We start from the raw sequence: 24,826 nt of genomic DNA on the forward strand, positions 1-24,826 counted from the left end.
AAATAATGTGTTATTCCCCTTTGTATGCTATGAATACCATTGGTTAATAAAGAAACTGTCTTGGGCATGCATAGAGCAGAATAGAGGTAGGTGGGGAAATTAAACTGAATGCTGGGAGACAGAAGGTGGAGTCAAGGAGAAGCCATGTAACCTCGCTGGATACAGACACCAGAACTTTACCCGGTAAGCTACAGTCTCATGGTGATACACAGATTAATAGAGATGGGTTAATTAAAGATATGAGTTAGCTAGAAATATGCTTAAGCTATTGGCCAAACAGTATTGCAAATAATATGGTGTGATTATTTTGGGGTTGAGCAGCTGGGAACAAACAAGCAGCCTACCTACTACAAATTGGTGCTCCAATGTATGCTAGCTAAATCCACATAAAACCTGAGAGGGCTTGGAAAGGAATTCTAGACACTAAAAAACAAAATTTAGCCACATTATTTTCCGAATGGGTTCTGCTTGTTGGAAGCATGCTGTGGCTCCTTTAAGAGAGGTCTTACAGATTCAGTGGTAGCAGAAAAAACAGCTGTGTGGTTTTGAAACAGCGGCTTCCTGGGCTGTTCTGCCAGTATGAACTCTGACAAGGTCTGGCTATGGAGCATTTCAATGGAGTCTGTGAGCAGAGTGCTACAACTTGCTTAATGGCAACACAGACTTGCTACAACCCAACCCTAGATCTGGGGCAGAGAGAATAGCTCTCAGAAACAATGAACAGACTTCTGCCCTGTTGGACTGGGCAGAACAAGCAGTTAGGGCCTTGTTTGCCTTAGCAATACTGTCGCTTAGGATTTCAAAAAGCACTTATGATTTTAAGAAGTGCTCCTAGACAGAAAAAAATTATAGATACACAATAAAGGCAGATTCAGATAAAAAAGACTTCTAAATGGGTCATAGTGTGGATAAATGTATATAGGCTTGGGAGAGAAAGAAAAAAGAATATAGACAGTTATAAAAAGAAGTAAATGATTTAAAAAAGGTAAAGTCTTTAAAGAGACAGAGTACAGACAGCCATAGATTAAAGGAGTAAAGAAAAATAAGCCACATAAATATGTAATATACACAGAGAGTCTGATTTATGTATAGTATTGTGTTTTCTTTGAATTTTTTGACTGTGAAGGAGCTAAGTACAGAGAGATATTTCATTGTATGAGTTGCTAAGCTAAAACAGAATATATATTTTAAAAGTATCATGATTCCAAAGTTTGGGTCTAAGGATTTGTTGCTTTGGAAAAGAGGTTCTTTTTTTGTTTCCACAGAAAATGAGAACCTGTGGAATCCTTCTAGATTAATGTGGTTTGATGGACCAAGACCCCTAAAAGGTTGCTGTGAACACCCCCCCAAAATTGCTTCACCCAACAAAAGCAGAAAGCAGTTTGAAGAGAACAACACTCATATTCCCAAAAATTGTTTATAAATGTTTGTTTACATTTAAAGGGGGATATGATATAAAGATGAATACTTTGTATTGGTATGGATCTTGGTTTATTGATACAAATTTAAGGTCAATTTTGTTATATATATTTCTGCTCTTGATTAAGGTATTGTGTTTGTGTTGTGGAGTTACAAACGGTTGTGAGCAGTCACGTGGATGCTAGGAATTGAATCTAGGTCCTCTGGAAGAGCAGTCAGTGCTCTTAACTGCAGAGCCACCTCCTCAGTACTTGGTCATTACTCTTAAATATCTAAGGGAAAAATTTGTTTTTACAACTTTCCTGTAATCTTTAAGATTTATTTACTTATTTATTTTTAGGGTTTCTTTGTATAGCCCTGCCTGTCGTGGAATTCTGTAGACTAGGCTGTTGTTGAACTCAGAGATCTGCCTGTCTCTGCCTTCTGGGATTATGGGATTACAGGTGTGCACAACCACACCATTACTGCTTTAAGTTACCATGCTGTTTTATCCAGCCATTTAAACTAAATTTCTAACTCAGAACCTTGCTTCTAGCCTTGCTTCTGCACTATTAAACCTTAACACTGTAGAAACATTGGTCTTTTCAAAGGGTAGAACTAATGTCATTACTTCTCTACTCAAAATGGCCTTCCATCAATTTAAAATAAAGCCTTAGCTCTTTTCACGGTGTTCTAGGCTGCCTCTAGAAGGGCTTTCAACTACTTTTCCAAACTTGTTTCCCATCACTTTTCCTTTCATCTTGGTCTCAACCATATGGGGCTTCCTCTGTGTTTCAAGAGCATCACGGGCTGTCATCTCAGGGCACTTGCTCTTCAGCAGTCCTCACCTCATCAGCATCTGCCCAGACTCTTTCCTGACTACCCTATCTACAGTGATGCTTTCTATTCCTTTACAGTGCCCTGCTTTTCTTCATTGCATTGACCATTGACAGACATTATAAGGTCTAATTTTTATTATTGATTGATGGTGTTTCCACAAATATCTGAGGCCCAGGCTTTTTTCTGTCAAATTTATTGCTGTATTTCTAATGTTTAAATGGTACCTCTTAACCAAGAAGTACTTAGTAAATATGGTTCAATTCAACCACTGTGACCAAATGAAATTATTCAGTAAGCTTTGACCAGGAAGGGAGGACAGGACTTTGAATAAATATCATTAAAAAGGCAGGATTTTGATGGGCAAAAGAAGATGAGTCAAGGTTAAAATACATACATACATACATATATATGTATATAATACATAATAAAAAACAATAACCAAGGTCAGCCCAATGATATAATATATATACGTGTGCAAGTCATGTATGTATCTGTTCACATGAGTGTGTGTCCTTACTTTAAGAGATTATTATTGTGTGGGAAAGACACAGGTACATTATGGCCACTTTTAGCTCATCATCTGGCTTGCACAGAAAACACCATCTGCTGAGCCATCTCGCCAGACCCTCCATGTTCTATTTTGAGAAAAGGCCTCTCACTGAACCTCAACTGTCTTGCTAGTTTGACTAGCCAACAACCTCCGTGATTTGCCTTTCTCTGCCTCTAGCACTGGGGTTACAAATGAGCACTAGGGTGGTAGGTTTTGCATGTGGGTGCTGGGGATCTGAACTCATGTCTTTATGCAGCTAGCTTTTTAACCACTGAGCCATCTTCTGAGGCCCAAGGTTGTTATGTTTGTTCTAATAGAAGGGGGAGTCAGAAGGGCATTATGGCAGGGGTATGAATGTATGATATACCTGTATTTCCCATTCCTTTTCTCTGTTTAGATATTTTGAAGGAAACCAAAGCCTTTGGAGAAAGACATAAAGCATTCAAAAGTTGAACTCAGTAGTAAGCTGCATAAAATACTCAATGGGATTATTCCATAAATTAAAAGAGGTAGCCATATATCTAGAGGGACATCTGATTTTTAACAAAGAAAAAATAGATTTTGTTTTGGAATGGAGACTTCAGGGTCTGTTAGAATAAGGTTTCTTTAGCTGTCGGAATTTGAGGTTGAGTGGAAAAGAGAATGTAGGGATGAATTAAAGCAACATTTGATCACAGTACCTATATTTGCTTTGTATATTAAACAAAGCTGTTATCGTTTATAAGTTTGCCGTACTCTTGTTTAAAGAATAGGGTCTAATACAGATAATTTTTCTTTGAAATTGTGCTACTCTAGGTTAAACATGTCTCTGTTAAGTAAACCTAGCTATTTGAACCTTAAAGCATTAAGAAGTGTAACAGAAGGCTACATAGGAAGTGTTGACCTAAGCAGGCTGCAGAAGGTGTGATATTCGGAGTGAAATGCCAGACCACCAAGCAGAAATTCAAAACAAGTTTCCATCGTCTAGGTGCTTCTTAAAAACCACAAAGGTCACTCAGTGGAAACAGAGAGCATGTGTGGCAGATGTTCTTTAGGAGGGTCTGACTGTGCATTCCTTGGCCCCTCTCAGCAGGATGAGGAGCAGGCCCTTGCCCTTTCAGTTTAGGCTTTCTTAGTGAATCTTAGAGAACTATAGTTGTAAGGCTTCTCAAGGGAATTTTGAGGGTCAGAAAGTGAATGCCTAGCAACCTGATACTTGCTCTGTAGACCAGGCTGGCCTTAAACTCACAAAGATCCATCTGCCTCTGCCTTCCCAGTGCTGGCACTCTGCCACTTTCACCTGGTTACCTTTATCTTATCAGGGAGGATCTACCCAACAGCCCCTTCTGTTGGTCAAGAAAAAGAATGCATAATGCATTTGATGGGCCAGATATAAGCTACAAAGAAAGGAAAGCCAATATGGAGATCCTTTATATTTTTGCCCAAGAAAACTGCCTGAGATGTCAATTAGGCTGAAAACAAGAACAAGCAACAACAATAACAACAGGAAAAAAAAAAAAACCAACAACAACATGGCATAGATGAAAAGCAAGCAAGCAAATAAACAAATACTTTTTCCAGACAAAACAAAGAAAGCCATCATAGTAATGGAGAAGTGGCAGCAAGAGAAATAAAATATATGGTTCATATTACAGAAAACAAAGGAGTTGTACTTTTTAGTGTCAGGCACTGAGAAACTCACATGAACGCCCACAGGAAAGAACCAGCGTCAAACACCTGCCAGTCTCAGAGAACACAAAGCCATGTCAGTGCAGTCCACCCAACCAGGACGTATCTGTACCAGGCTTTTTCTTTTGGACCACCAACCAGCTCCCAAATCTTGACACAGAGACTTATTACTAGTTTTGGATGCTTAGCTTAGTTTAGGCACGTTTCTGGCTAGCTCTTCTAATTTAAATTAATCTGTTTTTCTTTATCTACTGTTTGCCTCGGGGCTTATGACCTTTCTTACTTCTGTATATCTTACTTCCATTGCTTCTCTATGTCTGACTGGTGGCTGTCTGGCTTCTTGCCCTGGCATGTCCCTCATTTTCTCTTCTCTCTCTAGTTCTTCTTCTCTCAAGCCTAGATTTTTCCTCCTATTTATTCTCTCTCCTTGCCAGCCCTGCCTATCCTTTCTCTGCTTAGTTATTGGCTATTTAGCTCTTTATTAGACCAAGCAGGTGCCTTAGGCAGACAATGTGAAACAAATGCAACATATCTTTACATAATTATTAACACACATCTTTACATATTAAACAAAGGCAGCATAAACAAAAGTAACACATCATTACACAGTTAAAGTAATATTCCAGAGCATAAACAAATGTAACATGTCTTTGCCTGGTTAAAGCAGTATTCCATAACACCCATCTGCTCCCTTTTTCTTTTCTCTCCCTGAACTCCAACCCTGAGTTTCTAACATCAGCCACTGAGAAGGGAAGAACTTGAAGAGGAAAGAAAAAGTGATGTGGGATTTCCCTCTGAATCCTGTGGATACAATTGGTTAATAAAGAAAGCTGGCTTGAGCCTATGGCAGGGCGTAGGCCGAAGGCAGAACAGAATGCTGGGAGTAAGAGAAAAGCCATGCAGCTCCTGCCGGTGACAGATGCTGGACAGAACTTTGCCAGTAAGCCACTGCCACGTAGTGACACACAAATTAATGGAGATGGGTTAAATTAGTATGTAAGAATTAGCCAATAGGAAGCTAGGGCTGCCAGGTGGTGGTGGTACACGCATTTAATCCCAGCACTTGGGAAGCAGAGGCAGGTGGATCTGTGTGAGTTCCAGGCCAGCCTGGTCTACAAGAGCTAGTTCCAGGACAGCTCCAAAGCTACAGAAAAACCCTGTCTCGAAAAAAACCAAAAAAACCAAAACCAAAAAAAAAAAAAAAAAAAAAAGCTAGAGCTAGTAGGTTAAAGTGATTTAAATAATTTATTTTGGGGCTCCGAGCAGCCAGGGACCAACAAGCGGCCCCTCCTACTATGAAAAAGGAAAAGGAAACTGCTTGCATTCCTTTCCTCTAAAGCTTTCCCTTCTAGTGTCAACTGAGGTTGAATTTTTGTGATTTAAAAATGTAAGACTTTCTATTTTCTACAAGAAAACAAAAAAAGTCATGAGATTTGCTGGAATTTGCACCAGCAGTAGGGGGCAGGGGAAATCCTGACCCACTGAGATAATTCAAGAATACAGTTATGTTTTGACTACTCTCCCAGTTCACAGTGGCCTAACTGTGAGGTGGAGACCTTCCAGACCTTGAAAGCATCCTAACTACACATTAATAAAACAAGAGCCTTACACCAGGCAGTGGTGGCACGTGCCTTGTTTAATTCCAGCACTCGGCAGGTAGAGGTACTAGGTTCCCTGAGTTCTGAGGCCTATGGAGTGAATTCCAGGACTGCTAGGGGTAAACAGAGAAATTTTGTCTTGAAAAATCAAAAACCAACCAACCAAACAAAAAAAACCCAAAAGCCTTGCAATTCTTGTACTTGTTCTATTCGCCAACAACTACAGTAGACTCCTGAATTAAATGACATACAAAGCACTCAATTTTTATGGAATAAATAAACATTTGATCCCCAGCATTGTAAAAACAATCAAACAAAAGAACCTCTCAAGACAAAAATTAAATCTTACATTTTACATGAAAAAGTCATAATGGAAATCCATTAATCTTCACAATTAATATAAGGATAGAAAGGGAAATAAAGATTGTGATGAAAAAGTTCAATCAAATGGCGTGAAAAATGCAAGCGCTTGCAAAGAACCAACCTGTCTCCGTCTTAGGCTTAAAAGTCATCTTATAGCAAAAGTTCATTCCTGTTTATGATTAAACCTCTGCTGCTCAAGGGTTCTGTACTGCCTGTTCCAGGAATGGCAATCACGTTTTTGTTCCAAAAGTTAATAACCATCTTGCAACCCTACCTTTGTTTCTAAAGGACTGTTATGACTACATGCTGCTACGATCACCTTGCAAGCACATCTTTGTCAGGAGGTGATGAGGATAACGTGTCATGCTTATGCTCTACTCCGGTCGCCCTGCTTATTCTGCCCACCACATCCCCCATTGGACACCCCCTGCCCTGGATTATAAAAGCCTTGTCTTTTTCACAGCCTGTGTTGACCACTCAAACCTTGCCTTAGGGGGAGGCATCCCTTGTACATGAATAAAGAAAGCTTGCTTTAATTAATCTGGCCATGATGATCCAGTTTAGTGGTCTTTCTCCTCCCATCTTTGGGATTAAAACTTGTAACAAAAGGAATATCTAAATGGCCAATTTTTAGTAAAATTTATTTATTGTAAACATATTATATTTATTTATTTGTGTGTGTGTGCCATGACAAGATGCTCAGAGGGCACCTTTGGCAATCTCGTCTTCCATGGTCTGTTCCTGGGACTGAACCCAGGTCGGCAGGCTGGTGTAGCACTTTACTTGACGGGCAATTTGATCGGCCCAGTCATGGTTATTGAGATTAAAAACATTACTGAAATGTTCATGCAAACTTATTTTTAAAGATTTATTTTATATGTGTATGAGTATTTTGCCTATGTGCATTGTGCACTGTGTACATGTTTGGTAGTCAAGGAGGCCAGGAGAAGGTATATGCTACCATGTAGGTGCTAGGAACCCTACCCAGGTCCCCCTGAAAGAGCAGCAAGCACTCTTAACCACTTAGCCACCTTTACAGCCCAAGCCTACTTTTTACTTATTTAGTTTTTGAAGAAAAGATTTATTTTTATTTTATGTATATATGAATTTGTATGCACCGTGTGTGGAGGTCAGTAGACACTGTTGGAGACCCTGGAATTGGAGTTACAAATGAAGAAAGGTGTTCTGGGAGCTGAATCTAGGTTCCATCTCTCCAGCCTTTCATTCAAAGTTCTTACATTTGCTACTGTTGCAGATAGGCTGCATCTAAATGGAGAATTTTCATTTTAAAGGAATTGTATCATTATGAAACTCCTTTAGCTTGTAGGGTGGTCCCTGTTCTCTAGCTAGAGATGGTTGTTAGACTATATCATTACATTTATTTTCTAGGCAGTAGGAGGGAAGAAAGGGGGAAAGAGAGCCCAGTTCCTCTATTTGAAGGAAAGTTCCCCCATTTGGTCATTTCATGGCTGCAAGGGAGATCAAGGACTATAGCCGTTTACCTTTGTTTCTTTAATCTTGAATAAATTGGGAATTCTGTTACTTAAGTGGAAGGAGAGTACAGATACTGAGGCAAGTATTTAGAAGTCTCTTGAAACAAAAGACAAATGTTTAGCAACATGTAAGGAAATTCAGTAACCTGCTATCTTATTTAAGTTTCATCTCACTGAGAAGAGAAAACAGCTTAGAAATTTCTTGCACAGATTTGCGGATGTGTTTCCTCACTCTATCACTCACACAATAACTTAGGAATACCTAGAAAAACGGCATAGTTTCTATTTTTCCAGGGAGGTCATCATCTAGGAGAGAAAGATAGTCATGAACAAAAATAGGATCTTTGGTGGACAAAACTGGACGTCTTAGTTCTTGGGGGACACAAAAGGGAAACATCAGTTATTCTGGGGGGAAAGGGTATGTATTCAAAGTGAGGCAAAAAAATCAGTGATAGGAGCTAGGTGGTGGTGCCACATGCCTTTAATCCCAGCACTTGGGAGGCAGAGGCAGGCAGATCTCCATGAGTTTGAGGCCAACCTGGTCTATAAGAGCTAATTCCAAAATAGGCTCCAAAGCTACAGAAAAACACTGTCTCAAAACAAAATAAAACAAAACAAAACAACAACAACAACAAAAAAAAAACAACACATTGATAGAATTCAATTAATAAGAATTACACAATTTAAAATATACCAATAGGTATAAAGAATAGGAAAGAACAGGGAATGCAGCTCAGTTGGTAGAATGTTTGTGTAGCATGCATAAAGCTGTATAAACTAGGCATGGTAGTTTATACATGGTGGCCTGAAATCTCAGCACTCAGGAGGTAGAGGCAGAGGGATCAAAAGTTCAAGTTCATTTTTGGCTCCATAGGGAGTTTAATGCTATCCTAGGACACTCATGATGCTGTCTCAAAACCAAACAACAAAAATCTCATAAAGAATCCCCTAGTAAGCGTGTTCATTTAGTTGTCATGAACTTGATAACATAATAAATTTCCACTATAATTATACATTTGCTTTTATAGTAGATATACTACCATAGGGCTTAGAAATCTTTTTGTAAATTTATAATTTATTTTTAATATGGCAAAGGTGAAAGATTTAAGAAATGTCTTGGAGGAGGGTCAGAGAGAAGTGGGGAGGAGGCAGATTTAGAAGAGGAAAGTGGTTCCCTTCCTTTTTTCTTTTTTTTACTGTGAAAACATTTGTAATTTTTGAAGTCACTCTTCTTCAAAACATATGCACTTAAGGAATACATCTATTTTTAAATGTCCAAACCCTAGAATTTACTAGGTCTGTTGCAAACACTTCAAGGGATTTTAGATTTTACTGGCAAAGCAGTGCTTGGACAAACTGATTCAGGGAAACCACCAGGGAGGAATTACCCTGCTGACAGTGCTGACGCCACCTCCACAGAGATGCAGGCCACCTCTGACTATAGAGCTTCTTCTCACAATGAAACAGAGAGCTGCTCCGTAGTCAGTGCTGGTGGAAGTGTAAACTGAGGCAGCCACTATGGAAATCAGCATGGAGGTTTCTTAAAAAGCTAGAAATAAAAACTCCCATATGACCCAGCTTTGCCCCTTCTGGACAGTACCCAAAGGATTCTAAGTCCTACCACAGAGATTCTGCACATCCGCGTGTATGTGATATTCACATTAGCCAGGGAATATAACCAGGAATGGATAAAATGTACACACACACACACACGCACGCACACACACACACACACACTTGCACACATACACCCTGAAATTTAATGGGGCTGTAAAGAAAAAGGAAATTATGACATTTGCAGCAAAGTGGACAAAACCGGAAATCACTAAGTGAAGTAACCCAGATTCAAAGGACAAATACTGCATGTTTTTTCAAATATAAATTCCAGTTTTTAATTTTTTATGTGGGTATTTATGTGTGTGTTCTGGTCTAGGTTATGGATCTAGAAGGGGACTGTGGAGAAAATAAAGCCCTGAGACTATGTGTACTGTTGATATGGTCTTGCTAAGGATCCCAATGCCTTGGGCCCAACAGAAGTGGAAAAGCCTTCCCCAGGGGAGGCTCGGAGGGATGGCAAAGCCTTCTTTAAGTCCAAGTGTGAAGGTTAATAATGTGTGCAGAAAATGTCCACTGTAGCTTTCTTCCCCTGGGTGCTCCCATACAGATACTGTTCCTAGTGATAATCTCTAAATTTTTGTCTAGCTGTATGTGATGCCCATAAGTCCTTGTTTAGCTGTATATAAGAATCCTGAGGTGGGGGCTGTGGGGAGGGCTGTGCTTCTCCATCAGAGAGCCCAGACCTCCTCATCCCAGCTTTTCTGTATCCATCTCTGTGTGTTTGTGCTTTCTCATTCCTTTACTGCCCCAATTAGGTCAGTCACTGCAGCCATGCCGAATGTGGAAAAGAGGTCTTAAGGAAGAGGGAAAAAGAGTAATCGAATTTAAGCAACAGGAAAGTAGATTAGGGTTTATTGTGGGGGAGGGGCCTGAAGGAAGCTGGTACGGAAAGGGGAGGAAGACCAACAAAGTGCGTACGCCATAAGGAAGCCCATGACTTAGTATGCTCATTAAGAAAAAATACTTTAGCCGGGCGGTGGTGGCGCACACCTTTAATCCCAGCACTCGGGAGGCAGAGGCAGGTGGATCTCTGTGAGTTCGAGACCAGCCTGGTCTACAGAGCTAGTTCCAGGACAGGCTCCAAAGCCACAGAGAAACCCTGTCTCAAAAAAAAAAAAACTTTAAAAGGTTCCTTTTCTGTGTAGGCATCAGCTCAATTCCAACAAGTTATGTGGGTATTGTCTACAGCAATGGAACCTTGTCAGTTTGTGGAGCAAGCTCGAGTCTTGGGAACAATCTGGGTTGTTTGGGGATTTCCTTGGAATCACGTTGGCCAACAACTCAACTGGATGGAACCCAGTCCCAGTACTGGAAACTTCATTTGGTGACAAGAGATGGTAAGTTGGAACTACATCTCCCGCATTATGTGGAAGCTTCATTTGGATCACCTTCATATATTTTGGGAAGTTTTCGCTGCACTAGGTTTCCATACTAGGTCTCAAATCTAACTGTCTTTCCCCACCCTCCCCCCTCAACCCTATCTCCACTTCAGTCCTATATTCTAGTGTCTTTAGTATAGAAAGATACTCTGCAAGCAACCAAAAGAGAAATGTAAACGCCAATTCAGTCACAAACCCTTTGGCTCTACAACGCTGTCCTACCTGTTAGTGCAATGGTGGCACAAAGCTTGTGGGAGTAACCAACCAATGCCTGGTTTGACTTAAGACCTACTCCACATGATGGAACCCATATCTAAAACTGCTTGGGTGACCAAGAACTTAAGACTAGATAGGCTAGGGACCTAGAATAAAAACTGAATAATATTGGCCTTAAAAGAAAAAGAAAGTGGGGGCTGGAGAGATGGCTCAGTGGTTAAGAGCACTGACTGCTCTTCCAAAGGACCTGGGTTCAATTCCCAGCACCCACATGGCAGCTCACAACTGTCTGAAGATCCAGTTGCAGGGGATCTGACACCTTCACACCAATGCACATTAAATAAACTATAGAAAATATTAAAAAAAAAAAGAAAAAGAAAGTGTACTGATAAAATGACCCCTAATGACATTCTGCTATACTCATAGATAAGTTGCTTCCTCTGCCACCATCAGAGAAGCTTCCTCCGGCAGCACATGGGAGCAAATTACAGACAACCACAGCCAGGCATTGCCACCATCAGAGAAGCTTCCTCCGGCAGCACATGGGAGCAAATTACAGACAACCACAGCCAGGCATTACCTTCGAACACGCAGCTCTAAATGGGATGTCTCCATCAAATCCCTCCTTTCAGAGTGCAGGGAATCCTGCAGAAGAGGAGGCAGAAAGAGTGTGAGAGTCAGAGGGGATGGAGGACACCAGGAGAAAAAGATGCTCTAAATCAACTAAGCAAAGCTATGTGAACTCATGAAGACGGAAGCAGCGAGCACTGGCATCGCGGGTCTGCACCAGTTCTTCTGTGTATATATATAAAATAGCTTTCAGTTTAGTAATTATGGGACTCCTGAGTGTGTAAGTGAATGAGTTTCTGACTCTTGTGCCTTCTCTTGGGTTCTTTTCCCTCCGTTGGTTTGCCTTGTCTAAATCGGATATGATGGTTTTTGTTTTATATTATTATATTTATTCTATTAAAATATTCCTTTTCAATAGAATTCCTTTACATTGTTAAAAATTAATCAAAGTCAGATACGTATGCTAAACTAGACTGACAAGAGAAGACTCTATACTTTCCCTCAAATTATATAAATGCTGGATACTTTAAAAGTTGAAGAACCAAGCAGTGGCGGCACATGTTGCCACTTGGGTGGCAGAGGTAGATGAATCTCTGAGCTTGAGGCCAGCCTAGTCTACAGAGTGAGTTCTAGGACAGTCAGGGCTACACAGAGAAACCCTGATTCGAGAAATCCAAAACCAAAAAGAAAAAAAAAAGGTGAAAAAATATTTTACTGAACTTGAAAAAAAAAATCTAGATAAGAGAAAACAGAAGCAGAGCATGACAGGGAACTTGAGCGCATGTTAAAGCTCAATGGTTCACTTGAACAGAAACTAAACACATGCTGTGAGAGAGAGACTAAAAGGAATGTTTAACAGCAACACGGATAAAAGTTTAAATTACAGTAAGCACAACAATTATGAGTAGAAAAAGTAACATAAAGAAATAAGTTATATAATTTCATTTATTGGAAATTTTCCTAGTTTTGAGATAGGGTTTTGTCCCAGGGCGATTTCAAACTCTCTCTCTACTTGAGGATGGTCTGGAATTTCTTTCATTATCCCATCCTCCAGCCTTGAACTCCATCCAGATGCTGGGTATATTGGTGTGAGCTACCATGCTTGGTTTATGTGGTGCTGGAGTTCAAACACGGGCTTTGGGCGTGTTTCACAACTGCTCTAACAACCATGCTAGATCCCTACATTAAATGTAAACTGATCTATAGTAACAGTAGATCAATGGCTGCCTGAGGATGTGGGAGATCAGGCTGAACGGACCCGAATAACCTCTTTGGGTTATTCTATGCTCATTGTCTTGATGGCAGTGATGTTTTTAGATGTGTATATATGCCAAAATTTGTCAAGTTTTACATTTCAAAAATGTATAGCTAATTGTATGTCAGTTATACCTTAAAAACCTGCTAAAAAGAAATGAAAAAATACATATTAAAAAAGCAAAATCAATATCCAAGTAAATCTAATATGTCCTCCTTCCTACTTATCTTTATACAATCTATTTTTTGAAGGAACTTGTTTATCTATCTTTCAAATTATGAGTTTTATTGATGGCAATAAAAGATTCCTTAGCTTTTAGGGCTAGACATAGAAATGCTTGCTAGTGAGAATTCCTGTGTGTGTGATGGGGGTGGGGAGATTAGGCATATTTTGGTAATTGTTCAAGGTGAGTCATGGGCACAGGAAGACTTATCTGTAGTGTGCTTTCTCATTGGGACCAGCAGCCTGCAAATGACAACAGAGTCTTATTAATTATAAAAGCTTGCCCACTAACTCTTATAACTTAAATTAACACACACACACACACACACACATTGGTTTTTTTCAAGACAGGGTTTCTCTGTAACTTTGGAGCCCGTCCTGGAACTAGCTCTTGTAGACCAGGCTGGCCTCAAACTCATAGAGTTCCTCCTGCCTCTGCCTCCAGAGTGCTGGGATTCAAGGCATGAGCCACTATCACACAATCTTTGAATGTGTTCTTATTCACTCTTAAAGGATGAGTTTACATAGACTTAGTAAGATTTGTCTAGATTTCTTTGAACTTCAGCTCTAAATAAAATGGAAGAAGGAAAGTTTTCTTTCTATATTGTATCTTTTGGTACCTCTCCTTTCTTCAGGTAGCCAGTGTCATCTCTCTCTCTCTCTCTCTCTCTCTCTCTCTCTCTCTCTCTCTCTTTCACACACACACACACCACACACACACACACACACACACACACACACACACACGGTTTCTCTGTGTAGCCCTGGCTCTCCTGGAGCTCACTCTGTAGACCAGGCTAGACTTGAACTCAGAGATTCATCTGCCTCTGCCTTCCAAGTCCTGGGGTTAAAGGTGTGTTTCACCACTGCCCAGCTCACCAGTGCCATTTTTCTTATCTTTCCAGTATCAACAAAATGCAACAAAGCAAAAAATCCAGGTGTGGCCATGCAAGCCTGTAACCCCAGTGCTGGTCAGAAATGGAGATGGGAAGTTTGCTGGAGCTTGCTGGCTGCCAGCCTAGCTAAGAAAACAGAGAGCTAGAAGTTCAGTAAGAGATTGTCTCAAGAGAGTAAGGTAGATCTCAAGATACTCGATAGGAGAGGATTCTCAGTATCCTCCTTTGGTCTCTGAGTGTATACCTAAGCACACCGCAACATGACACACACACACACACAAACGGCAAAATAAAAATATTAAAAAACCCTCACATATTAAACATACACATAGTTACTGATTAGAATCTTGAACCACTATTATTAGAGAAGCTGACTTAAATAGAGCACATAACTTAAATAAAAGTTGTTTTTTTTTTTTAACACTGTAGTGATGTTATGTTTGAGTAACATTACATAGCCTAGCCTGGGAAGGGTTTGGGGAGTGGGCAAGTTCCTTTGAGGGCCATCTAAAGTCTTATCAAATACAGTATATCAGTATATTCATTCCATTGGAAAAGTACCCTTAGAAGAGCATGACTCTTCCTTCCATAGCATGTACTGAAAAATTTAGCCTTGACTGCAAACAATAAGAAGCTAAACTCATTTTAAAAATTATAACTAGCTAAGAACACGTCTTGACTCAGAGAAATGACTAAATCTAGAAGTAGGCCTCGGGCTTAGTTTGAACGCTTTCATGACGCGTCAGTTTCACCTGCAGGCCAGCTTCCTTCATGGTAGCAGCATGGTCTCAGTAACCTTAACCACCCATCAGAGCAGCCAGAGTGAGAAAGACTTCTTATTCTCCAAACCCTAGGTGGGCCTGGGCTCGTCAGTGGCTAATATTGTCGGTTTGACAGGATACAGAATTATCTGGGAGACAAGACTCTGGGTGTGCCTGTGAGGATGATCTAGATTAGGTTAACTGAAGTGAGAAAACTGACTTTAACCGTGAAGTATCACCCTTTTTTGACCTGGGGTCTTGGTCTGATTAAAAAGGAGACAGTGAGCTAAGTGTTCATTGTCCCTTTTGTCAAATAGCTTGGCTCCATTTAGAAGACAGCAGAAGGTAAAACTTATGGCTTTCTCATGTGTGGATTTTCTCATAGAGTCTGACTCTCACTATCTACTCCTTGCATGTTTACAAAGAGACTCCAAAAGCTTAGAAATCAACAGATGATTTGTATTATTTAAATCCTAACTTTATTAGGTATCAAAATTTAAAGCATTCGTTGGGTTAGGGTTAGGGTTAGGAAGGCTCTCAGGGTTCAGAGTTTAACAAAAATACTGCCTGGAAAGAACCCAACAGGGAGGGAAAACCCAGCTTAGTTGGAACATTCTTGCTGTGACCCAGCATCTGTAGGCATTAAGAAAAAACGAGAAAAGAAATTTGGGTTTGAAAGCCCTTTGACAAATGTTACATTTCTCAAAGTAGCTTTTGGATCTGCGTGGGCAATAAGGCCAGGGCAATTGAAGTACTACAACAAAAGAGAATTTTCAACTCAAGAAGTCATTCCAGAGCTCACATCGCTGGATACATTTAACTCAAACAGTAACATTTCTGACTACTTCCCTATAAACCAGGTAGGACACATCCTTGAAGACACAGAAAGGAATGAAGTAGATCCTTCTGGAATCTCTAAAATATTTCACAGATTGAGGTTACATATATAGGTGCCATAAACCTGGGGAAAATATCTTAGGAGATTGAGGGAATGGACAAGTTATTTCTGGCTGCTTGATCTAGAAACGAAGATACTCATTCAGAGTTCAAAGATCAGTACAACATTTGTGGTAGAAAATAGATACTTCTCTAGCTCATCTGTCCGCCAAAATCTCTTCTCTGAAAGGATAAAAGGTGAGACCCTGTTGCCTTCACAGTTGTGTTCAGCGCTTTCCTGTGTGCTCATCTGAGTCTGGAGGAAACAAGCAAGGGGGATGCTTTGCGGAGCAGAAACACCTTCAAAGGACGCAGAATAAGTCCCGGGGAAAAGTTAGTCCTCCGAGGTGACTTACTGGCTGCGCAGACTGGAAATATGTAACACCGGTTTGTAAGGAGAGAATCTCCTCAACAGCGAATTATCTTAGAACTCAGTCACTGCTGGGGCCGGCTGGCAGCACGCCTGCAGGAGGGCCTGGTGCGCTCCTACTCTTCCTGCTCGCCTCGGGTCAGGTTTGTACTCGGCGCTCTCGGGGCCAGGCGGGGTCAGGCGGGGTCAGGCGGGGCTGTGTACGCGCGTGCGCGCCGCCGCCTTGGGCAGAGAAGGCGCCTCCGCCCTCGGGAGCGCGCACGCCGCTCCGGGGGACGGGGGGGGGGGGGACGGGCGCGCGCGCTCACGCCCGCCTCCTCCTCAGTCCGCCCCCTCCCTCGCCTCTTCCTGCCGGGCGGTCCTCTCCCCTCCTCAGCCCGCTCCCTCCGCCCCGCTCCCTCCGCCCTCCCTGGGCTTCGGCGGCAGCGGAGTGAACGGGACGGGCCCGGCCGCAGAGCTCGGGTCGGCGGGTGGGACTAGGACGACTGACAGAGTTGTTGTTCCGGCAGCGGCCGCGGAGACGTGAGGTGAGGTGAAGGCGGCCTTCGAGGGGCCCGAGGGCGGCCTGATGGCAGGGAGGCGCGGGCCGGTGGGTCTGAGGCGTTCCGGGCTGGGGTAGAGAGGGTCCGGGTGCGAGGCCCGGCCCTGGACCGGGATGCTGGAGGACCAGGGCGGAAGGCATCCGGCGGGCTCAGCGCCGTCGGCCGTCTCCCGGACACCCGGGTTCTCCGGGTGGCTGCTCTTCGCGGCGGGGCCGCCGGGCGGGAGGCGGGGTTGGCGCCCCTCACCTGGGGCGGGGTGGTGGCTTGGGCGGCCGCCGCCTCCAACTGTGCCCTCCTGACATTGCCGTCGCCCCCGCCGCCCGCTGCCGGGATGTGGCCGCTGCCGGGTTCACAGTCCCAGACTCGGGGGGCGTGTGGACAGGGTTATTTTCTTCCCCACTTGAAAGCGTCTGTTGGATCCCGTGTCCTTCCTGGCTCTTCCCCTTCCTCCGCCCCGCGCACTTTGCTCCGTTCCTGCTGGCGATGCTTGTGGTTTTGCTGTCTGGGGTAGACTGTTTTTTAGGCAGATCTCTACCTGCAAGAAATGCCCTGCTTCAAAGTTGACCGCGTGGGCCGTGACAGACACCCATCCACACCCCCGCGCTTGTTGTGGGTGCTCCGTGTCTTGATTACTGAGTCCAAGTTTCTGAGACTGGGCTAGTACTTTGCTCTGATCGCCAACGGTGCAAGGCTGGGCAGTGCGTCAGCATGTGAAAAGAGGCCACTGGCCATCGCGGGAGGTGGCCAAGAGAAAGGGGGATGAACTGACAAGAGTTCATTTCTGATCTCAAGACAGTTTCGGTCAGGTGCTGGTGTTTTCTCCTTTGACTTCTCAGAGTTAGTTATATCAGAAAAAGACTCAAATTTAGGCGATTCTTCTTTCAGAATTGATGGTATTATGCAAATAAAATGATCCGCTAACCTTTCATTGATGGCAAGGGCTTGCTTGACATGTTTATTGCTGTTTGAAAACTGATTCTAAAGCCTGCATTATTGTCATTGGGAGATTTAGATGATTTTAATGCATTTAAGTTTTCTTGTGTATGAGAAGAGGTAGGTAGTTGATTGTTACAATCCAGGGAACACAATTTCATGAAAACCTTAGGACTTTTCTAGTAGTGTTTACAGTTGACATGTGCTGCACTTCTGTAGAATATCCAGCAGTGACCAAGTTTGTGGTTAAATTGGAAGTGGGTTTTGCTCTTGGAAAATACTAGTTCTCAAGCTCCCAGGAAAGGGAAATTGGCCTGTGATTAATTATCTTGGTTGAGTGCTCTACATGAAACTGACACTGAGGTTGTAGAAGAAAGGCTAGATGAATTTAATGTATACATTATTACAAAATTGTACTGCTTGGGAAGCTAGCTAAGGCTTTGAGTTAGATTGATGCCCGTACTGAATTAGTTCAAGATGTACTCTAATATCACTAAATAATCTGGAGGAGAAATAGATGTGGTTGTGCATGGCTTAATTTGTGCTCTGGGAAGCTGCAAACATGAGGCAAATAGTAAGCATACAAACCAAGTGCAAAAGATATGACTGGAGATCTAAGAAGTTTCCTACTTTCTTTCCTTCTTTTTTTAAAACATTTGATGAAAAGTTTTGTATATTATGTTTGTGCTGTTCTGAGAATTTTTGGTTGTTTGATCATTGCCTCATGAGTTATACCATTTTTTATTACTTCAGAGGTTATGTTTTTTTTGTTGGGGTATTAATTTATTATTTTTTAAAAGATTTATTTAGTTTTATGCCTGTGAGTGTTTTGTCTCCACATATGTCTATGCAACCCTTCTGTGCCTGGTGCCAGAGGAGGCCAGAAGAGGGCGTCAGATTCCCTGGAACTGGAGTTGCAAACAGCACCATGTGGGTCCTAGAATTGAAGCCAGGTACTCTGGAGGAGCAGCTAGTGCTCTTAAACTGCTGAGCTGTCTCTACAGCCTTATTTACTTATTTTTTGAGACAGAGTCTTATATGGTGGCTTTGACTGGCCTGAAACTCACTATGTAGCCCACATTGACCTTAACCTCAGCCTCCTAAGTGTTGGGTTTATGGATATGGACTACCAAGCCCAACCATATTTATCTTTTACTGACAAAATATTATTAAGCATGAGAAACAAGAGTTTTCATTTCTATCAACTCATCAGTTCCAAATTTGTTACTTCTGAAAACTTTTCTTTGCCTTACCCGATACTTGAAATGGTTTCATTGCTGTGTATTTATTTGAACTCTCAGATACTTCAGTGAAGCTGAAAGTCCTAGGTCTGGGGGAGTAGTGAAAAGAGGAAATTTTGTTGTTCTAAGTACAATTATTATGATGTGGGAGAGATTAACAACCTTCTGGATACTGACTTTGAAGAGAGGAGCACTTAAATATCAAAAAATCTCTTGTACTGGATGTGTAGATCTGGGGCTTCAGCCTACCTTTTTTTTTTTTTTTTTGAAAATTCTTTTGATATCTATCTACCTACATACCTACCCACTTATCTCTGTATCTATGTATCTATCTATTTGTATGAGTGCTTTGCCTGCTTGTATGTACACCATCTGAGTGTGTGTGTGTGTGTGTGTGTGTGTGTGTGTGTGTATACCTGGTGCCCCTGGAGGTAAGAAGAGGACATCACATCCCCTGTCTGGAGTTAAAGATAGTTGTGAACTACCTTGTAGGTGGTGCTGGGACCTCTGCAAAAGCAACATGTGCTTTTAACTGTTGAGCCAACTCTCTAGCCCTCAGTCACCAAGCTTTAAATGGTATGGAGATGAGGCTGTTAGGAGATTGAAGTCAATAATGTAGTAAGTAGCCTTTGGAAGTCCCCAAACAGAGAGCCCCTCTCCTTATGTCTTACAAATTTCAGTCATTTCTTGCATGTTTATAACATCTTTTAAACATTATTTTAAACTTTATTATAAAATGCATTGCCAAAACTGAAACAAAACAAAACAAAACAAAACAAAACAACAACAAAACATCATTGATGTTAATCAGACCCAAAGTATAACTTCTCATCTCATATAAATGATTCAGCCCTGTGGTTTGAGGATGATTGTCAGCCAAAGACTGACAATCTTATTTTTTTCTTTTTTCTTTTTCCTAGTTGTTTTTGAGACAGGCTCTTGCTGTGTAAACCCATCCTGGGCTCCAGTTTACTATGTAACCTAGTGTGCCTTTGAACTTGTGATCCTCTTTGATTCTTGAATCCTGGGATTTTACGACTATGCCTGGCCAACCCAGGGATTTCTCCATAAATAGTTTTATGGTCATTTGCTATGAAAAATTGGAAATAAAAATCAGAGTTGAACCTGAGTAATGAAGACATGTGCATTAATATTTTATTTTTAAAAATTTATTTATATGTATGAGTATTTTGCTCGCATGTCTATCTGTGCACCACATGTGTGCCTGGTGCCCTTGAAATTCAGAAGAGGATGTTGGATTCCTTGAAATTGAAGTTGTGGATGGTTGTGAGCTACCACATGGGTCCTGGCAATCACACCTGGGTCCTCTGCAAGGCCAAGTGCTTTTAACTGCTAAGCCATCTCTCCAGCCTGATATATTCATTTTTTTTGACTTGCCTGCTGTCTTTTTCGAGTAGGCAGTAGTTTTGACTTTATAGTTAATATTTGAATTGGGTATAGGTATATAGACATTATTGGATTCTAGGAAGTAACAGTTAATGGAGTTAAGCAGATTTACTTCTCAACATTTTCTATTTTGTATTTTTTTTTAACTTTCCATATTGCTCTTATTCAGCCAACAAAATGTCACAATTGTTTGAATATGGCAAGTTCATGCTCACGCTGACTCATTTTTGGTTATCTTTGGACTTTTAAAAAATATATAATTTTGGGGGATTTTCCTAGGAAACCTGTAGGCATATTTTTAGTTGATTTAGAGTTAGATTTGGGCTAAGATTATTAGTGTGCTTGAAATTTTGAGCCTTCTTGTTTTATAAATAGTCTTAAAAATAGAAAACACACTTTTATAAATACTCATGAAAAATCTGGCTACAGGCAGTGTTGTTGTGAAAGACAAAGTACAGCCAAAAATACATTTAGGAAACTTCTTTGCTCCTTATCCAGTTTAGTATGCCTAAGTAAAAAGTTAGAAAAGTATTTCAACAAAACTTGATTTTTTCAGAGTATAAAGTCTAAACAATAATTTGTGAATTTTATTTCACTTGCCTGTTATAAGCTCAGCAAGTTCTATCTGTCTTTAAGAATAAAGTAAAATCCTAATTTTAATAGAGGATTCTTACTTAGTAATAGAAGTACTATTGGAAGATGCAAGCTTGTGTTGAGAATTTGGGGAAAACCGGTAATGGAAAATTTGCTTTTTTTTTCTGCACTGGTTTTTCTGTGTAGGCTTGTCAAGTGGATGGGTGCATTGACACCAATACCAGAATCCATGTGAGATTTTTGTTTTTCATAATATAGAATACTTGGGAGTCATTGGTATTAGTAGTACTGTGTAATGTATTGTGTCCATCAAGCATATGGATCTGAACAAAGGTAGAGAATCTTGACCTTAGCTGATACTTTCTAAACCACATGCCTACTTCCTATAACTTATTTGACTTACACCGATATCAACAGGTGTCTGTACTTTCCTTTTTGAAGAGAGCTACGAATTGTGATGAAGAGACCATGTAACTAAGAATAAGATTTATTGATTTGTATACATGAAGGATACTGGAGATTGCTCTGCTGAGCATTTATTAAACTGTTTTCACTATACTCCACAGGATGAAATATTGAATATCTTGCTTGTGTGCTCACACACACACATGAACAGTGTGGTAAAATTCTTTTTATCTTTCAGGGCTGTACTGATTGGCTACTGAACTTGGAACAGAAATTGTACAAATCTCTTTCTAACTAGCTTTGCGTGTAGTGATGTAGTCATAGTCTTGCTTGACTGGTCATAATGGTATTATTTATATTGGGGACCACCACCAACTAGTATAATTTAGACTCCCTGCTGTAGTTGTTAGATGTAAAACACATTACTGGCTTTAAAACACTTGAAGTATTCTTTTCATGTCACTTATGAGAAGATGCTAGGATTTAACTTTCTAATTAATTTTACATTCTCGTAAGGATGACCAGCCTCATTTAATATAAGCACCATTTCCACGAACATCCAAAAACAAATGAACAAATAGATGGACATATATACATACAAAGTAGTTGAGCATTCTTTTCTAACCTGCAGATGAACATACAAAAACCTAACACCCAAGATCATATGGGTGTTTATTGGCAAAGTCGGGGTTCTGGATTGGATTTCAGTATCTATGTTTTTGCCTGCCTCAAAAAGACAGACTTTCACATAGCTTAAAATTACCCCAGATTTCCTTTGAGATGATCTTGAACTCCCTGTCTTCCTATTTCTACCTCTCAAGTGTGAAGATTGCAGACATGCATCAGCTAGTGGACTTCTGTCCTTTCCTAACCCAAGCTATTCATTTAATTCAGCTCCAGGACTCTGTTAAGCACTACTCAATTTGAATATAGATGAATAAGGCATGGTCCTTGACCTTGAAGTCTTCATGCTTATGTAGGGGATTAAATATGGGGATACAGGTATAGTGTAAGTCAGAAAGTAATGGGTAGTAAAGAGATAAAGTACTACAAGAGTTTAGAGAGAGAGGAAAATTACCCTAGTTGTAGTAACAGGGGAAGAGGACATTTTAATTATGCTTAGAAGAATATGTAGAATTTTGAACTTGTGGAGATAAGATGACTAGTTTGGAAGGAAAGCCTTCCTGGGCCATGAGCTTGTGTGATCAGAGGCTTAGAGGCATGGGTGGGGAAAAGAATTGAAAGAGCTAGGTGAGACTGCCAGTCACCCTCCGATGGTTAAGAGCCTAGAATGTGTTTTTCTTCTGTTTTAGGCTTATCTTTTGTTGTATATCTAGAGTCATCTTGTACTTTTTAGCATTAAACAAGTTTTATATGCTGTGCTCTTGATTAAAACATGACCTTAAGAGCGGTTAAATTTATTTATAGTAAAAGTTGAAGAAGAGAAAATCTGTGTTAGCGAAAAAAACCTGGTGTTCATTGGCTCTCAATGTGTTGGAAAGACAAAATCTTTTAGAAGCTATTAGTATTTCTTTCATTTTGCTTTGTTCAGTATAGAGCATCAAATTGGCTATACCAGAGCAGGAAATAATTGTTTTCAAAAGATCTGCTAGACTGTGGTTTCTAAATGACTGTGTTCTCACATTTTTGAGGCCGTTGCTGGTTCAGACAGAAAGTAGTTGAACTATTGGTTTTAGAATTTAAGGCAGCAACGTAAAATTTCATACCAAATCCGTATGGGAGAGATTGAGTAAGTAGATGTATGTGTGTGTGTGTGTATGGCTGTGTATCCATGTGTGTATATGTCTTTTCATGTGTCATATGGGTAGGTATGTGTGTGTAGAGGCAGAGGTTGATGTCTGGTATCTTTTCTGATGACTTGTTTTCCACCTTGGGTATTGAGGTGGGGTCTCTTGAACTGAGAGTTTGTTGGTTGTGTTAGTCTAGCTATCGAGCTTGTTTCAAGGAATTCTTACCTCTGTATCTGACCTTTGGGGTTACAGATGGGCTTGACATTTACTTGGGTTTTGGGGACCTCATGCTTTTGTAGCAAATATATTATCCACTGAACCATCTTCTAAGTCTAAGTCTTAGCTCCAAAAGATTTCTTGAATTTCAGTTTTTTTTTGTTTTTTTTTTTTTCAGTTTTTCGAGACAGGGTTTCTCTGTAGCTTTGGAGCCTGTCCTTGAACTAGCTCTTGTAGACCAGGCTGGCCTCGAACTCACAGAGATCCGCCTGCCTCTGCCTCCCTAGTGCGCCATTAAAGGCATGCGCCACCACCGCCTGGCTTTCAGTATTAATTGTTGACAGCCAGTATAATTGACCATGTTTTAAAGTCTTGTATGGAGTATACCTTTTTCTGCAGGGGCACTGGGTGGCTAGAAATGAAGATAAATGGCCGTACGTTCTCTACAGACTGAAGCACTGGTAGCAGTTCTCCAGCTTTTCTGTCTGCTGGTTTCTAACTAAAACCATGCAGTTTGAAGGAGGGTTGCTTCTCTTTGACTCTTTAGTTCTGTAAAGGTAAAAGCCTTCTTTAGTGTTGCCCAGGTAACAGCATACACACAGGCTTTGATAGCTCATTACTGAAGTGTGTGGAAAATTTTGGAAATCTTGGTAATGAAGTTGCTATAGTAAATAACTATTTGGTTGGTAAAACACAGAGTTTTGGAGATGAGTCTTGGTTCCAAAATAAATATAAATTGTGTCATTGCTAAACTGTTTTTCTTATTTATTTAAGCTTCTGCTATGTTAACTATTTTGTCATGTCTTTTTAGACAGTTGCAGCAATTTCATTAACAAGACAGACAGCATACTCTATATGCTGTCTAAACCACACTCTATGTCTAAACCATGGTGAGAGTTTAGATGCAGCATGTCTTTATGTAAATAAAGCAGCTACTTAAATTACCACAGTTTTTTTCTTTCTTTTTGAGACATAGTAGGTTTTACCAATTGAGATTCTTAAATTCCTTCTAATTTTCTATCATAATTTAAAAAAAGTGTGATGTTGATCTCCTTAATTTAAGTGGTGCTATCAGTTCTAGGGTTATGCACATGATATTAGTTGTTGGAATATGTGGTGAAAATATGGGCTGCTTGGTAAGTGACTGAAAATATGAATACATTTTGGCTCCTGGAAGACTTATGTGAAAATAAGATAAAACCCAAATGGAGTTTTTGTATGCCAAATTCCTGGGAAGAAACCCATTTTACAAGGCAAGTGTAGAATTCATTCATGTATCAGAGAAATATTTCTTACTTTTATTATATGTGTACATGTATGTATATTATTATGCCCTCAATTCAAAAATAAAATTAATTTTTTGCATATTATACAAACATACTTTTTATTTCTTTGTTTTATTAATTCATTCTCTCTCTCTCTTTCCCAAGATAGGGTTTCTCTGTGTAACAGTTCTGACTGTCCTGGAACTTATTCTGTAGACTAGACTGGCCTGGAACTCCCGGAACTCCTGCCTCTGCCTCCCTAGTGCTGGGATTAAAGGCGTGCACCACTACTGCCTGGCTTTTATTGATTCTTTGTGGATTTCACATCATGCATTCTGAT

General features: G+C 40.6%; 1 protein-coding gene across 4 annotated transcripts in view; it reads left to right on the forward strand.

Annotated features, from left to right (window-relative positions):
* The first annotated feature begins 16,470 nt into the window (after positions 1-16,470).
* Positions 16,471-24,826, forward strand: part of Rabgap1l (RAB GTPase activating protein 1 like) — a 659,411-nt gene continuing 651,055 nt past the window's right edge. For all 4 annotated transcript variants that reach the window (XM_057769682.1, XM_057769683.1, XM_057769684.1 and 1 more), the window contains exon 1: positions 16,471-16,659. The gene's annotated coding sequence lies outside the window, so the exon portion shown is untranslated. The remainder of the gene's footprint in view (positions 16,660-24,826) is intronic.

This window comes from Chionomys nivalis, chromosome 5, assembly GCF_950005125.1.
Source record: "Chionomys nivalis chromosome 5, mChiNiv1.1, whole genome shotgun sequence".
NCBI classification, from domain to species: Eukaryota; Metazoa; Chordata; class Mammalia; order Rodentia; family Cricetidae; genus Chionomys; species Chionomys nivalis.